At 40.2% G+C, this 16534-nt stretch overlaps 1 protein-coding gene across 13 annotated transcripts in view; it reads left to right on the top strand.

Annotated features, from left to right (window-relative positions):
* The window catches only part of KLHL13 (kelch like family member 13), a 260054-nt gene that overhangs the window by 211166 nt on the left and 32354 nt on the right, over positions 1 to 16534 (top strand). The gene's annotated exons all lie outside the window — the stretch shown is intronic.

Below are 16534 nucleotides of genomic sequence, written 5' to 3'. Positions count from 1 at the left end.
AGAGAAGACTTGAGGGGAAAACTACATACCTTCCTGATAGATGTAAGAGGTAATAACTGACCTCAAAGGAAAGGACGGAAATACAATAGAAGGCCAAAAAAGAAAAGAAAAGGAAAAAGAAAAGAAAAGAAAAAAACTATCAAAAACTGCAACATTGAGCTAATTAGCATAAGGATAAGCAGGCCTGGTACTCCTGGCAGTTGTGGATACTCCCTGACCTCTGTGGGCATTGCTGAATGTCTTCTAGATACAGTCAGATTCTATCAGTGTTCCTCTAGTAAGAGAAAAGCAATTTTTTTGAATGTATTTTTCAAAGAACTCTCCCCAGGTGAATTTCATGCAGATTTCTGGTCAATGACCATTAGGCTAAAGCAATATATAGTATAGAGTATTGGTGTGCAGTATCGTACATAGCATAGTAAAAGAGGAGTCCTCTGCTTGCTGTGCAGCTTTGTGGTGTCATGTAACTTTTCTGGGCTTCATTTGTCTTATCTCCAAAATGTGTCTTGACTAGGAGATCTCTAGATTCCATTCTAGTTCCCATCTGTAATTCCATGAGATCATATCTTCCATTATTTTGGCTTGTAATGGGAGCTGGGTTTTAGGGTTTGTTGTCCTGTGGGTCTCATTAGCAGAAATGTGAGGGCCAGGAAGGAGAAGCTTGCCAATTCCTGGCATCTCAATGCTATGTAAATGGTTTAATTGTTGATTATTCAAGGCTGTGGGAAAAGAGGATGAAGGGTCAAGCAGATAGGAAAAGTCTGAGAGGAAGAGATTTTTTTGTTATATTAAAGTAATCTCTCCAAAGAAAAGAGACTCACTTACCCCCCCAACTATTACATCTACCCCATCCATGCCCATAGTCTTGTGTTGAAGCCAATGTGTATGCTCTTGCTAATTTTTAAAATGTACTTCAAACTAAATAATGGAAGCCACTTTAGTGCAGTGATAACAGATTTAGGGCAGTGGTCCTCAAATTTTAGTGCATTTCAGAATCACAAGGAGGAAGGCCTGTTAAAACAGTGAGCGCTGGGCACTGCCTCAGAGTTTTTGAATCAAAAACTCAGATAGATGTATTTTTAATAAGTTCCCAGGTGATTCTGCAGGACCAGGGAACATACCTTTACAACCACTGTTGTAGATACAGGTCCATCTTCTTCCGAGAAAGATGGCCTCTCCCTTTCTCCCTGCGTAGCATATGAGGGTGATAAGCTAATTGCTTTAAAGGGGAGACATCAGGAGTAGCTTATCAATAGGGAAATGCTTACATAAATTATGTTGTATAACAACTTTGTAAGACTGTGCAGTCACCAAAGAGGGTGAAGTAGATCTGTGCATAAAAATGGAGAGAATATATTAAATGACAAAAGTAACAGGACAAATACGGCATTTGCACATGATGGAATATTATTCAGCTATATACAGGAAAGAAGTACTGACGCATGCTACAACATCGATGAACCTTAAAATATGATCAGTGAAAGAAGCTAGTCACAAAAGGCCGTATTTTATATGATTCCATTCAGACAGAATGGCCAGAAGAGGGAAATCTATAGAGACAGAAAGTAGACTAGTGGTTGCTTAGAGCTGGAGAGAATGCAAGCATACGAGGGTGCTAAAGGATCCAGGATTTCTTTATGAGATGATGAAAATATCCCAAAATTGACTGTGGATATGGTTGCACACATTATCTCTGAATGTGCTAAAAACCACTGAACTCTACACTATAAATAAGTGAATTGTATAGCATGTCAATTCTATCTCAATAAAGCTGTAAAGTTATAGGATAGAATGTATTGTATAATTCCATCTATTGGTAGAAAAACTATACAATAAATGGGGTGCCTGGGTGGTGCCATCAGTTGAGCGCCCAGCTCTTTGTTTTGGCTCAGGTCATGATCTCACAGGGTCATGAGATCGAGCCCCTCATTGGGCTCCACGCTCAGCACAGTGTGCTTGAGATTCTCTTTCCCTCTGCCTCTGCCCCTTCTGCTCTTGCTTTCTCTCTCAAATAAATAAATCTTTTTTAAAAAAGGAAAAAAACTATACTATATATATATGTGTGTGTGTATATATATACACATATATATAAAACTATAAAACTACTTATATAAAACTATATAAAAACTATACTATATATATATGAATGTAAATGCACAGCAAAAGGTCTGGAAACATTAGGGAGGCTGGTGAATGTTATACTTTTTGCTCTGTACAATCTTGCACTGTTTAATTTTTTTTACAATGGAAATATTTTTGTGTATGACCTGTGTAGTTTAAAAAAGATAATTGTTCTCTTAACTATGGGAAACAACCTGAGGGTTGCTGGAGGGGAGGTGGGTGGGGGGATGGGGTAACTACGTGATGGGCATTAAGGAGGGCACTTGATGGAATGAATGAGCACTGGGTGTTGTATGCAACTGATGAATCACTAAATTCTACCTCTGTAACTAATACTATACTATATGTTAATTAAATTGAATTGAAATTGAAATATATATATTTATTTTATATATTTATATATTATATATTTTTATATTATATATATATATATATATATATATAATTGTTGATAAAACCAGTATGGCTGGGTCTTAGACCCTTAGCTGTATTACATTTTGCCTTTGTTGGTCCCAGCTGTTGGAAAGAACAATGATGTGAAAGTAATTAGAGAGTTTGTGTGGAGTAAAGGTGATCTTTCATCCGCTGACTTTTTTTTTTGTTATTGTACTATTTTCTGTGGTGACATAGAGCTGCCAATCTCTGTTGCTATTGCCAAACTTTGCTCTCTTTAAAAGTCCATTAAAAATGATGTTCTCACAAACTGAGATTTTTAAGTGGCAGCACTAACAGAGAACTTTTTTCCCGTATCTAATCTTAGGTGTGTGGCTGTCAAGGGAACAAGTCGGAGAAGTGTTTAATGTGTAAATGTTATCATTGTTTTAAAATTAGCAATCACACAAACTTCAGCTTCAAAAGGCATTAGGAGTCGCTGTCAGGGCAAGGGACCCATGGGGAGAAAGTGTTTTCAGAAGTCTCACTTTGGGGGTGCCTGGGTGGCTCAGTCGTTAAGCGTCTGCCTTCAGCTCAGGGCATGATCCCGGGGTCCTGGGATCGAGCCCCGCATCAGGCTCCTCCTCTGGGAGCCTGCTTCTTCCTCTCCCACTCCCCCTGCTTGTGTTCCCTCTCTCGCTGGCTGTCTCTCTGTCAGATAAATAAATAAAATCTTTAAAAAAAAAAAAAGAATTCTCACTTTGCAGGATTACCCACTGCATAACTCTAGCGGGAAGGACTAGTTTAGGCCAAACCTGGAATCCTAATTTTACCACTAGTTATGTGACTTTGGGAGCCCTCCATCCTGTCTGGGCCAGTTTCCTTATCTATAAAATGGGTAAGAGATGTGAGGATTAAATGCGACAATTTATGGGAAAGTAAGGTACATCATAAATACCCATTTTATTTTACTTCCATTTGAGCCCAACATGGAAGGCATCAGAGAAAATGTAGCTGATCTGAAGTGATGGGTGTGCCAGGGAAGGTATCCGTCTGGCTGGCTTGATCTGCTCCTACCGATTAGTCGTCTTGGTGAAACAGGCTTTCGCAAACTAGGCTGTCGAAGAAAGTGCCTAAAGAATCGTGATCCCTAATAGGCTTGGATTCCTAGAACCTTGAACAGATCCCCAGAGAATCCATGATGAAGTTAAGCAGTGCAAATTGCTTTCACTCAATTAAGGAAGGTTAACCAGGGTTTGCTTAAGTAGTAATGGGTAAAATCAAGGACTATCTCAATTTTCCTCCCTCCTTTAGTGCTTCTATAGATATGGCTATTTCTCATGGAAAGCTTCCATCCTTTGGCTTCACCTATTATCCCAGGTTGTCAACATTTTTCTTTTACTGCCCCATTTATGGCAATTCATTAAATCATACCCTTCCTTGGCACCTTCATGCCTTAAAAATAACAGCTTTATGGAAACACAATTCACATACCATCTAATTCACCCATATAAAGTGCACAATTCAATGGTTTTAGATTTTAGCAAACTCACAGGGTTTTGCAAATATCACCACAGTCCATTGTAGAACATTATCATCTGCTCAAAAAGAAATCTTGTATCCATTAGCAGTCACTCCGCGTCTACTTCCAGCTCTTTCCCCAAACCTAAACCACCACTAAACTACTCTCTGTCTCTATAGATTTGCCTACTCTGAACGTTTCCTACCAATGGAATCATAATATGTAGTCTTTTGTGACCGGTTTCTTTTACTTAGCGTCATGTTTTCAAGATTCATCTGTGTTGTAGCCTGTATCAGTGCTGCTTTCCTTTTTATGACTGAATACTATTCCATTGTATGGATATATCACCTTATTTTTTTTAATTTTTTTAATTATGATATGTTAGTCACCATACAGTACATCCTTAGTTTTTGATGCAGTGTTCCACGATTCATTGTTTGCGTATACCACCCAGTGTTCCATGTAACACGTGCCCTCCTTAATACCCATCACCGGGCTAGCCCATCCCCCCACCCTGGATATACCACTTAAAAAAAATTCATCCATCCTTGATGAACATTTAGCTTTTTTTTTCTCCTTTTTGGCTATTATAAATACTGCTGCTATGAACCTTCAGGAAGAAGTGTCTGTGTGGACATGGTTTCATTTATCTTTCAAATATACCTAGGGGTAGAACTGCTAAGTCATATAGTAATTCTGTGTTTAAACTTTCGAAGAACTGACAGGGTATTTTCCAAAGTGGCTTCACCATTTTCCGTTCCCAGCCACAGTGCATGAGGATTCCAATTTTCCAATTCTCGCCAACACTAATTATCTCTTTTTGATTGTAGCCGTGCTGCTAGGTGTGATGTGGTATCTCCTGGTTTTGCGTTGTACTTCCTTGATTGTTGACGATGTTGACCATCTTTTCATTTGTGCCTATGGCCGTTTGTCTATCATCTTTTAAGAACTGTCTATTCAGATCCTTTTCCCAATTCTTAGTTGGGTTATTTATCTTTTTATTTAGTCATAAGAGTTCTTTATGTATTCTAGATACGAATCCCTTATGAGAACATGATTTGCAAGCTTTTTGCCCAGCACCTTTGGTTTTATAGTCCTTGTTGTTCTGTCATCACTGCCTTGCCAATCCCCTGTCCTTCATCATTTCAGTCATATGATATTTGCTTCTGCTTAACCTTAGTAGAGTTCGTAGGACAGATGGTCAAGGAAAACCCCTGGAAGACTTCTGACTTTTCACTGTTCTCTAAACATATATTTTTCTCCACACTTAAGTCTTTGCACCCATTTCCTGGCCCTGAAATGCCCTCATTTTACTTTTTGTCTCTAGTAAACCCCTGTTTATTCATAATTACCCATCTTAAGTGGTAAGTGATAAAACTGGAATTCTAGTTTTGCCCTAAAAAGTTATACAATGGGTCATCCTACAGGGTGGGACTTCTGAAAACAGTCACTCCCCATGGACCTGTTCCCCTGACAGCTGCTTTAATTGCCCTTGAAGCTAGAGCTTGTGGGAGCCAGGCAGAGCAAGCAGCTTCTTCTAGTCTTCCCTCTTAGCCCTCGCTAATATGACCTGTCAGTGCAATTCACAACATCTAGGGTCTAATTTGTTGTTTCTGTATGCCTGTGATCTGGTGCTGGGGTACATGGCGAATGCTTAATAAGTGCCCATTATTATTACTATTGGAATACTTGTTACTGCCATTCAAAGAGATAATACATAGAAAGAGCCTAGCCCATCACCTGGCACGGAGGAAATACTCAGTGCTTTTCAATGCTATTATTGGTATTGTTGGCGGAATAAATGAATTTGGATGGCAGTTATAATAACTTTCATATATTCTTACCTCATTGATACTTTAAACAGTATTGTGAGATAGAAGAGGCAAGAATTATTCTCTCCATTTTATAGATTAGGAAACTGAAGCTCAGGGAGGTTAGGCGGCTTGCCCAAATCACATAGCCAGTAAGTGACAACAACTAGGACTTGAACACCGGTTTTCTGACTGCCAATTTGTTTTTATAATCTGTTTTTGTAATTTGTTTCTTCTAATCTTGCTCTAAACTGTGTTATGTTTTTAAATGTAATGTCTGTAAATATTAAGTTTTCATTGACTGTAAGTGTAAAAACACATATTAACAAAGGCTAACAGATAATGTGTTGTGAATGATATAGTAAAGATTTTATTTTTTTTTTTAAGATTTTAGTTATTTAAAGAGAGAGAGCTGGGGAGGGGCAGAGGGAGATTTATTTATTTATTATGTTAGTCACCATACAGTACATCATTAGTTCTTTTTTTTTTTTTTTTTTAATTTTATTTTATTATATTGTGTTAATCACCATACAGTACATCCCCAGATTCCGATGTAAAGTTTGATGCTTCATTAGTTGCGTATAACACCCAGTGCACCATGCAATACGTGCCCTCCCTACTACCCATCACCAGGCTATCCCCTTCCCCCACCCCCTCCCCTCTGAAGTCCTCAGTTTGCCTCTCACAGTCCATAGTCTCTCATGTTTCATTCCCCCCTCTGATTACCCCCCTTTTCTTTATCCCTTTCTTCCCCTACCGATCCTCCTAGTTCTTATGTTCCATAGATGAGAGAAATCATATGATAATTGTCTTTCTCTGCTTGACTTATTTCACTTAGCATTATCTCCTCCAGTGCCGTCCATGTTGCAGCAAATGTTGAGAATTCGTTCTTTCTGATAGCTGAGTAATATTCCATTGTATATATGGACCACAGCTTCTTAATCCAGTCATCTGTTGAAGGGCATCTCGGCTCCTTCCATGATTTGGCTATTGTGGACAATGCAGCTATGAACATTGGGGTGCATATGGCCCTTCTCTTTACTACGTCTGTATCTTTGGGGTAAACACCCAGTAGTGCAATGGCTGGGTCATAGGGTAGTTCAATTTTTAACTTTTTAAGGGACCTCCACACTGTTTTCCAGAGTGGCTGTACCAACTTGCATTCCCACCAACAATGTAGGAGGGATCCCCTTTCTCCACATCCTCTCCAACAATTGTTGTTTCTTGCCTTGTCTATCTTTGCCATTCTAACTGGCGTAAGGTGGTATCTCAGTGTGGTTTTGATTTGAATTTCCCTGATGGCTAATGATTTTGAACATTTTTTCATGTGTCTGTTAGCCATTTGTATGTCTTCATTGGAAAAGTGTCTGTTCATATCTTCTGCCCATTTTATGATTTGTTTATTTGTTTCTCGTGTATTGAGTTTGAGAAGTTCTTTGTAGATCTTGGATACCAGTCCTTTATCTGTGGTGTCCTTTGCAAATATATTCTCCCATTCCGTGGGCTGTCTCTTAGTTTTTTTGACTGTTTCCTTGGCTGTGCAGAAGCTCTTTATCCTGATAAAGTCCCATAAGTTCATTTTATCTTTTATTTCTCTTGCCTTTGGAGATGTGTCGTGAAAAAGGTTGCTCTGGCCGATGTCATAGAAGTTGTTGCCTATGTTCTCCTCTAGAATTTTGATGGATTCCTGTCTCACATTGAGGTCTTTCATCCATTTGGAGTTTATTTTTGTGTATGGTGTGAGAGAGTGGTCAAGTTTCATTCTTTTGCATGTAGCTGTCCAATTTTCCCAGCACCATTTATTGAAGAGACTGTCTTTTTTCCACCGGATGTTTTTTCCTGCTTTATCAAAGATTAGTTGCCCAAAGAGCCGAGGGTCCATTTCTGGGTTCTCTATTCTGTTCCATTGGTCGATGTGTCTGTTTTTGTGCCAGTACCATGCTGTCTTTGTGATCACAGCTTTGTAGTACAGCTCGAAATCCGGCATTGTGATGCCCCCAGCTTTGTTTTTCCTTTTCAACAGTTCCTTGGAGATTCGGGGCCTTTTCTGGTTCCATACAAATTTAAGGACTATTTGTTCCAGTTCTTTGAAAAATGTCCTCGGTATTTTGATCGGGATAGCATTGAAAGTGTAGATTGCTCTGGGTAGTATGGACATTTTAACTATGTTAATTCTTCCAATCCATGAGCATGGAATATTTTTCCATCTTTTTATGTCTTCCTCAATATCTTTCAAAAGTGATCTATAGTTTCTAGCATATAGGTCCTTTACGTCTCTGGTTAAGTTAATTCCAAGGTAACGCATGGTTTTTGGTGTTATTGTAAATGGGATGGATTCCCTAATTTCTCTTTCTTCAGTCTCGTTATTCGTGTATAGAAATGCAACTGATTTCTGGGCATTGATTTTGTATCCTGCCACCTTACTGAATTGTTCTATAACTTCTAATAGTTTGGGAGTGGATTCCTTTGGGTTTTCCATATAGAGTATCATGTCATCTGCAAAGAGAGACAGTTTGACTTCTTCTTTGCCGATTTGGATACCTTTGATCCCTTTTTGTCTTCTGATTGCTGTTGCAAGGACTTCTAGTACTATGTTGAATAATAGTGGCGAGAGTGGGCATCCTTGTCGTGTTCCTGATCTTAAGGGAAAGGCTTCCAGCTTTTCCCCATTGAGAATAATGCTTGCAGTAGGCTTTTCATAGATGGCTTTTATGAGATTGAGAAATGTACCCTCTATTCCTACACTCTGAAGGGTTTTAATCAGGAAAGGATGCTGTATTTTGTCAAATGCTTTTTCTGCATCAATTGAGAGGATCATATGGTTCTTGAGTCTTTTCTTGTTGATATGATGTATCACATTGATTGATTTGCGAGTGTTGAACCATGCTTGCATCCCAGGTATGAATCCCACTTGGTCATGATGGATAATCCTTTTAATGTACTGTTGGATTCTATTAGCAAGGATCTTGTTGAGGATTTTGGCATCCATATTCATTAGAGAAATCGGTCTGTAATTCTCCTTTTTGAGGGGGTCTTTGCCTGGTTTGGGGATCAAGGTAATATTAGCCTCATAGAATGAGTTTGGTAGCTTTCCTTCTGTTTCTATTTTTTGAAATAGCTTTAGGAGAATAGGTATTATTTCTTCTTTGAATGTTTGGTAGAATTCCCCAGGAAAACCGTCTGGGCCTGGAGTTTTATTATTTGGAAGGTTGTTTATCACTGACTCAATTTCTTCATAGTTAATTGGCCTATTTAAGAAATCTATTTCTTCCTGTTTCAGTCTTGGTAGTTTATAGGTTTCCAGGAAGGCCTCCATCTCTTCCAGATTGTTTAGTTTTTTGGCATATAGCTGTTGATAAAAGTTTCTAATAATCCTTGCAATTTCAATGGTGCTGGTCGTGACCTCTCCCTTTTCAGTCATAATTTTAATAATCTCAGTCCTTTCTCTTTGTTTTTGGACAAGTTTTGCCAGTGGTCTATCAATTTTATGGATTCTCTCAAAGAACCAGCTTCTAGTCCTGTTGATCTGCTCTACTGTGGTTCTGGTCTCTAATTCATTGATTTCTGCTCTAATCTTGGTCAACTCCTTCCTTGTCAGTGGGTTAGGCCTGTCCCTCTGTTGCTGTTCCAGTTTCTTGAGGTGAGAATATAGAAACTGCATTTTAGATTTTTCTATTCTTTTGAGTGAGGCTTGGATGGCTATGTATTTCCCCCTTAGGACTGCCTTTGCAGTATCCCATAGGTTTTGGACCGTTGTGTATTCATTCTCGTTGGTCTCCATAAATTGTTTAATTTGTTTTTTGATTTCCTGGTTTATCGAGTCATTCTTGAGCAGGATGGTTCTTAGCCTCCAAGTGTTTGAGTTTCTTCCAGGTTTTTCCTTGTGGTTGAGTTCCAATTTCAGAGCGTTGTGGTCTGAGAATATGCAGGGGATAATTTCAATCTTTTGGTATTGGCTGAGACCTGTTTTGTGTCCCAGAGCATGATCTATTCTTGAGAATGTTCCATGGGCATTTGAATAGAATGAGTATTCTTTGGTTCTGGGGTGTAGTGTTCTATATATATCTATGAGGTCCAACTCGTCGAGTATGGCATTCAAAGCCTTTGATTCTTTGCTTAGTTTTTGCCAGGGTGTTCTGTCTATTTCTGATAGTGGGGTGTTGAGGTCCCCTACTATTACTGTGTTCTTATCTATATGTCTCTTTATTTTGGTTAAGAGTTGGCTTGTGTATCTTGCTGCTCCCCTGTTGGGGGCATATATATTAATAATTGTCATATCCACTTGTTGAATACTTCCTTTAAGAATAATATAGTGCCCTTCTGTATCTCTCTCTATGGCCTCTAGTTTAAAATCCAGTCTATCTGATATGAGAATTGCTACTCCAGCTTTCTTTTGAGGTCCATTTGCGTGGAAGATGGTACTCCATCCCCTTACTCTAAGTCTGAATGCATCTTTGGGTTCAAAATGAGTCTCTTGTAGACAGCAAATGGATGGGTCATGTCTTTTTATCCAATCTGCAACCCTGTGGCGTTTTATGGGAGAGTTTAAGCCATTTAGATTGATAGAGATTATTGACAGATATGATTTTAATGATGCCATTTCTCTTTAAAGTCTTTGTATCGGTTGTGACTTGCTGCTCTGTATCACTCTTGGGGCCTTTTTACCTTTATAGAGCCCCCCTTAATATCTCCTGTAGGGCTGGTTTCGTGGTTACGAAATTGGTTAATGATTGGCGATTTTGGAACGTCTTTATTTCTCCATCAATTCTGAATGACAGCTTTGCTGGATAAAGGATCCTTGGCTGCATGTTTTTCTCTGAAAGAGCTTTAAAAATGCCCCCCCAAGCCTTTCTCTCATTCCAGGTCTCTGTAGACAGGTCTGACGTAATCCTGATACCTTTGCCTTGGTACGTGAGAAATTTCTTTGCCCTGGCCGCTTTCAATACTGTATCCTTGGATCTAATATTTGCGAATTGCACTATGACATGCCGTGGCGTAGGTTTGTCCTGGTTGAGCTTGGATGGGGTCCTCTCTGCCTCTTGGACACGAATGCTTGTTTCCCTTGCTAGATTAGGGAAGTTTTCAGCTACAATTTGTTCAAATATCTCTTCTAGACCTCTGTTTTTCTCCACCCCTTCAGGGATGCCGATGATTCTGACATTGGATCGTTTCATAGAGTCAGTAATCTCCCGTAATCTACATTCGTGGGCGTGGATTTTTTTAAGACCAGCTTCTATTTTCGTTTTTTCTTCTACTAACCCATCCTCCAATTCGCTAACGCGTTCCTCTGCCTCGGTGACCCTGGCCGTCAGAGCCTCTAGTTTTGACTGTATTTGGCCCATAGAATTTTTAATTTCTGTCAGATTCGCTCTCATTTCTGCCCTTAGGGATTCTATATTCTCAGCAACGCTTTCTCTGATGCTTTTTTCAAGTTTACTCATCATCTTGACCATTGTTGCTCTGAATTCCATTTCTGATAATTGGGATACATCCATATGTATTAATTCTGTGGCCGAGGCCAATTCTGTGGCAGAGGCCACAGACTCATTATCTTTTCTTTGCTGGGGGGGACTTCTCCTTCTCGTCATTCTGATGAAGAGAGATTGCAGGGTTGTCCAGAGCCCAAGTGTTGACTGGGACCCAGGCCGTGCGCCCTTGTTTTATAGAGATCTTAGGGATGTGGGCTTCTTCCTTAAAGAGTTTATTTATTTATTTGAGAGAGAGAGAGACAGTCAGCAAGAAAGGGAACCCAAGCAGAGGAGTGGGAGAGGAAGAAGCAGGTTCCCGGTGGAGAAGCCCGATGAGGGACTCCTTTCCGGAACGTTGTAAACACACCCTAATCCGAAGACAGGTGCTTGGTGACTGCGCCACTCAGGCGCTCCGGGTTGTGGGCTTCTTGATTTTTCAGCCTGCCTTCTGGGGGAGGGGCCTGCCTGCCGGTACTCAGAAAACCCTGTTTGGGTAGAGTCTCTGTGTCCCTTGCGAGGGGGGATGGGGATGGGCACCCTGTGAGCCGGTATTTCCGGGCTTTTGTTCTCTGGCGGCTTTCCCTGGCGGTTTGCTATGCCTCTTCTGAGAGAGCAGCAGCGGCTGAAATTCAGCCTCTGTCTCAGAACAGAGGGATCGCGGATCGTTCTCCACTGATGTTCTGGCCACTTTAACTCTGTTTCTGTTGGTGCTGCTCAACCCTGCAGCATCCCGGGCTGTGCGCCCCACACCCGGCGTCCCAGCCCTCACTTCCAGGGCCGGCACGTCTCTGTCCTTTGTGTTTCCAACCCCGCCCGCCGCCAGCCGCCCCGCGCGGGCTCCCGGAGCTCCCCGTCTCAGTCTGGTGTCTCACGGGTGCTGACCGCGAGTCCGCCTGCTCCCCCGTGCAGGTGGCCCTCCAGCCGCCAGCCGCCCCGCGGACGCTCCCGGAGCTCCCGGTCTCAGCCTCGATCCAGTGAGCACACCGGAGCTCCGGAGCTCCGTGAGATGCTTGGTGGTGCACGCTCCCGGCTCACGGACTCAGTCTGCCGTTTCCAGAGTGCGGGTCCGCGGTCCGCCCGCTCCCCGGTGCAGGTGGCCCGCCAGCCGCCCTGCGCGCGCGCTCCTGGAGCTCGCGTTCTAAGTCTGTTGTCTCGCGGGTGCCGTCCGCGAGTCCGCCTGCTCCCCCGTGCAGGTGGCCCGCCAACCGCCAGCCGTCCCGCGTGCGCTCCCGGAGCTCCCTTCTCAGCCTGCTGTCTCAAGCGTGCGGGTCCGCGGTCTGTCCGCTCCCCCTTGCAGGTGGCTACCGCTTCCCGGCGCCCTGACACGGCGGCTCCCTCCCCCTTCTGTTTAGCTTCCGATATCTGTGCGCGGTTTCACGGCTCCCCGCTTCGTACCTCGATACTCAGCGCTGGAGATGTTCATTTGTAGAGATCCAGATGTATCTTCCTGCGTCTCAGGCTGATTCCGTGGATATTCCTGCTGGTGGTACCTATCCAGCTCAACTCAGGGGACCGGCTGAAAAAGGTGTCCCCTACTCCTCCGCCATCTTAACCTCCCTCAGTACATCATTAGTTCTTGATGCAGTGTTCCATGATTCATTGTTTGTGTATAACACCCAGTGCTCCATGCAATACGTGCCCTCCTTAATACCCTTCACTGGGCTAGCCCATCCCCTCCATCTCCTCCCCTCTAAAACCCTCAGTTTGTTTCCCAGAGTCCACAGTCGGGAGAGAGAGGTCTTAAGCCGACTCTGTGCTAAGTGCAGAGCCTGATGTGGGGCTCAATCTCATGACCCAAAGATCATGACCTGAGCTGAAATCAAGAGTTGTATGTTTAAACAACTGAGCCGCCCAGGCGCCCCTATTCTTTTTTTTTTTTTTTTAAGGATTGTGTTTTAAGTAATCTCTACACTCAACGTGAGGCTCGAATTCACAACCCCAAGATAAATATTGGTCTAGAAGTCAAACACAGATGAGCTATCCTCAAAGTCTTAGCTCATAACTTGAGCCTACCAGTTAATGCAATATTATACACTCACTAATAAATGTCAACAATAAACTAGTTGAGATAACATTACTAAATGAACATGTGCCCATGTTAACTAAAGACAGAGAAATGATGTATCACTTTATGCTTAACAGCTTTGTAATAAAAATTATATTAAACTGGAAAAAAAATTGTATGCTCTCCTGACTGAACCAGCCAGGCGTCCCATAAAGATTTTATTCTTAATAGAAATAGTAGAATTATAAAGAAAGTCTTCTTGCCTGCCTGCCCTACTTCCCTTCCCCTATCAAAATTGGAAAAAAAACAAAGCAAACAAACAAAACAGAAAAAATGTTAACTGCCAGTTGGACACATTCCTTTTACAACAAGGAGGCCATAACTGTAGTACCATGTTTCAGCTGGTGGCAATGTGCATTAATTCTAGAATGTTACCTAGGTAGAAACAAATTACTTCCTGATCATTGGCTATGCTACTCAGACCTATAGAGTTTCCAAATGCCTCCCTGCTGTGGGTGTCTGGGCTCCTAATTGGCATTTTCTCGTGTTAAGACAAGTGCCTACCAGACTGTTCTTCCTATATTTTCCTCCATTTTTTGTCTATTTACTATTTTTTTCTATCCAGTTTTAGTTGTAAAGCCAATAAAAGATCATTTTATAGTCTCAAATTATTATCTATATAATGCAATGTTAAAGAAGTGAATTATCCTAAGAGCCTATACAAATTACCTTGTCTTGCCTTCTAGTGGGCTAACTTTATGAAATGCTTATGCTAAGGTAGACATTTGGGTTGCTTATCATGTCATGTTGATGAACTGTACCCAGTTTTAAAACTCTAGGATCATAAAATAAACAAGTTTAAAAATGTATTGTTGGGGCACCTGGCTGGCTCAGTCAGTAGAGCATGCGACTCTTGATCTCAGGGTTGTGAGTTCGAGCCCCATGTTGGGGATAGAATTTACTTTATTTAAAAATAAAGATGTATTTATATAAGAAAGGAAGGCATAATAGATAAATGGACAAAAAAGATGTGGGAGATATACATATATATTAATATCTATGTATTAATATATATTACTTATATAGTACTATTTCATTATATATGTATATATATTTCTGCATAATTCTATTTCTGTTAAGAATAAAATTCATTATATATTATATATAATGAAATATATATAATATGAATATATGAATCATATATATCATGAAATACTACTAAGCCATAAAAAAGGATGAGCTCTTGCCATTTGTGACAACATGGATGGACCTAGAGGATATTATCCTGAGTGAAATAAGTCCAACAGAGAAAGACAAATACTATATGATTTCACTTAAATGTAAAATGTAAAAAAACTCACAAAAAAACAAACAAAAAACCCAAACAAACAAAAGACAGAAACAGACCCATAAATGGAGAACAAACTGATGGTTACCAGAGGGGGAAGGTTGGGGAGATGAGCAAAATGGGTGAAGGGGGGTGGGAGGTAAAGGCTTTCGGTTATGGGATGAATAAGTCACAGCAATAGAAGGCACAGCATAGGGAATGTAGTCAAGGTATTGCAATAGTGTCATATGATGACAGATGGGAGCTACCCTTGTGACGAACATAATGTAGCATGTAAACTTGTCAAATTACTGTATTGCACACCTGAATCTAATGTAACATTCTGTGTCAACTATACTTCAATTAAAAAAGGAAAGCATAAAGATTGTAGAATAAATTATATTGTATAAAAGAAGAGCTCAAATAATATAGATTGTTGAAGTTTTTATCAAAATGAAACTTTTCATTTCTTTATTTCAGTTACCTAAATGGCAGCTAGAATATAGAGAAATGGATATATAATCTTTCTTGGGAATAGCTTTCTCGGTACTTGGGATAGGGTACGATAAGTTACTCTACTGCTTCCACAATTGAGTGTGTCTTTAAGATAGCGGTTGGAAGAGAGTCTACCACCTTTCCTTTTAGTCTACTTTAGCATATTATTACCCTAAGTATGCTGTAATACGGAATTTCAATTTCTGATTATTTGTTGCTAGTATACAGTAATACAGCTTGTTAATGATTATTGATCTTTTATCTTGCAACCTTGATAAACCAACTTATTCTAGGAGGCTTTTTGTAGAGTCTGTAGAATTTTCTACATAGACAATCATTTTGCCTATAAATTAAGATATTTATTTCATTATTTCCAGTCTGATGCTTTTTATTTCATTTTCTTGCCTTATTGCACTGCATAGGAACTCCAGCGAGGTGTTGAGTGGAAGTGGTTGAGTATACATTCCTGCTTTTTTGCTGATATCAGGGAGGAAAAACATTCTTTCACCATTAAGTATGATGTTAGTTATAAGTTTGAAGAAGTTCCTTTCTGTTCGTATTTGCTGAGAGTTTTGTTTCGTGGTTTTTTAAAAAGATTTTATTTATTTATTTGAGAGAGAGAGAGAGAGAGAGAACATGAGCAGGGAGAGTAGGAGAGGGAGAAGCAAGACTCCCTGCTGAACGGGGAGCCCAATGCAGGGCTCAACCCCAGGACCCTGAGATCATGACCTGAGCCGAAGGCAGACACTTAACCGACTGAACCACCCAGGCGCCCTTTGTTTCATGTTTTTAATCCGAAATGGATGTTGAATTTTGTCAAATACTTTTTTGCACCTATTGAGGTGACCTCATTATTTCTCTTTTTAATTTGTTAATATTGTAAGTTATATTGATTGATTTTTGAACACTAAAGCAACCATGCATTGCAGGACCCACTTGGTTATAATGTATTATCCTTTTTATATATTATTAAATTTTATTTGCTAAAATTTTAAGAATGTTTGCATCTGTGCTCATGAGAAATTTTGGTTTTAGTTTTCTTGGTTTTCTAACCTTTGTCTGGTTTTGATATTAGGATAATGCTGGCCTTAAAGAATGAGTTGGGACGTGTTCCCTCCTCTTAATTTTCTGGATATGTTTGTGTAGAATTGGTGTTATTTCTTCCTTAAATGTTTGATAGAATTCACCAGTGAAAATTTAATTTTATAGTTAGACACATAGCTATTCAGGTTATTGATTTCTTCTAGAGTAATCTTTAGCAGCTTGTGTCTTTCAAGGAACTTGTCCATTGCAACTGAGTTGTCAAATTTATTGGCATACAGTTGTTCATATTTACTTATTATTCTTTTAAAAGCTAGACAGTCTCTCGTACTATCATCTCTCTCAATCCTGGTATTGGTAATTTGCTTTTTG

Source organism: Ailuropoda melanoleuca, chromosome X (genome assembly GCF_002007445.2).
Source record: "Ailuropoda melanoleuca isolate Jingjing chromosome X, ASM200744v2, whole genome shotgun sequence".
In the NCBI taxonomy this organism is placed as follows: domain Eukaryota; kingdom Metazoa; phylum Chordata; class Mammalia; order Carnivora; family Ursidae; genus Ailuropoda; species Ailuropoda melanoleuca.
The sequence above is the reverse complement of the archived record's forward strand: the minus strand, read 5'-3'. Positions and strand labels throughout refer to the sequence as shown.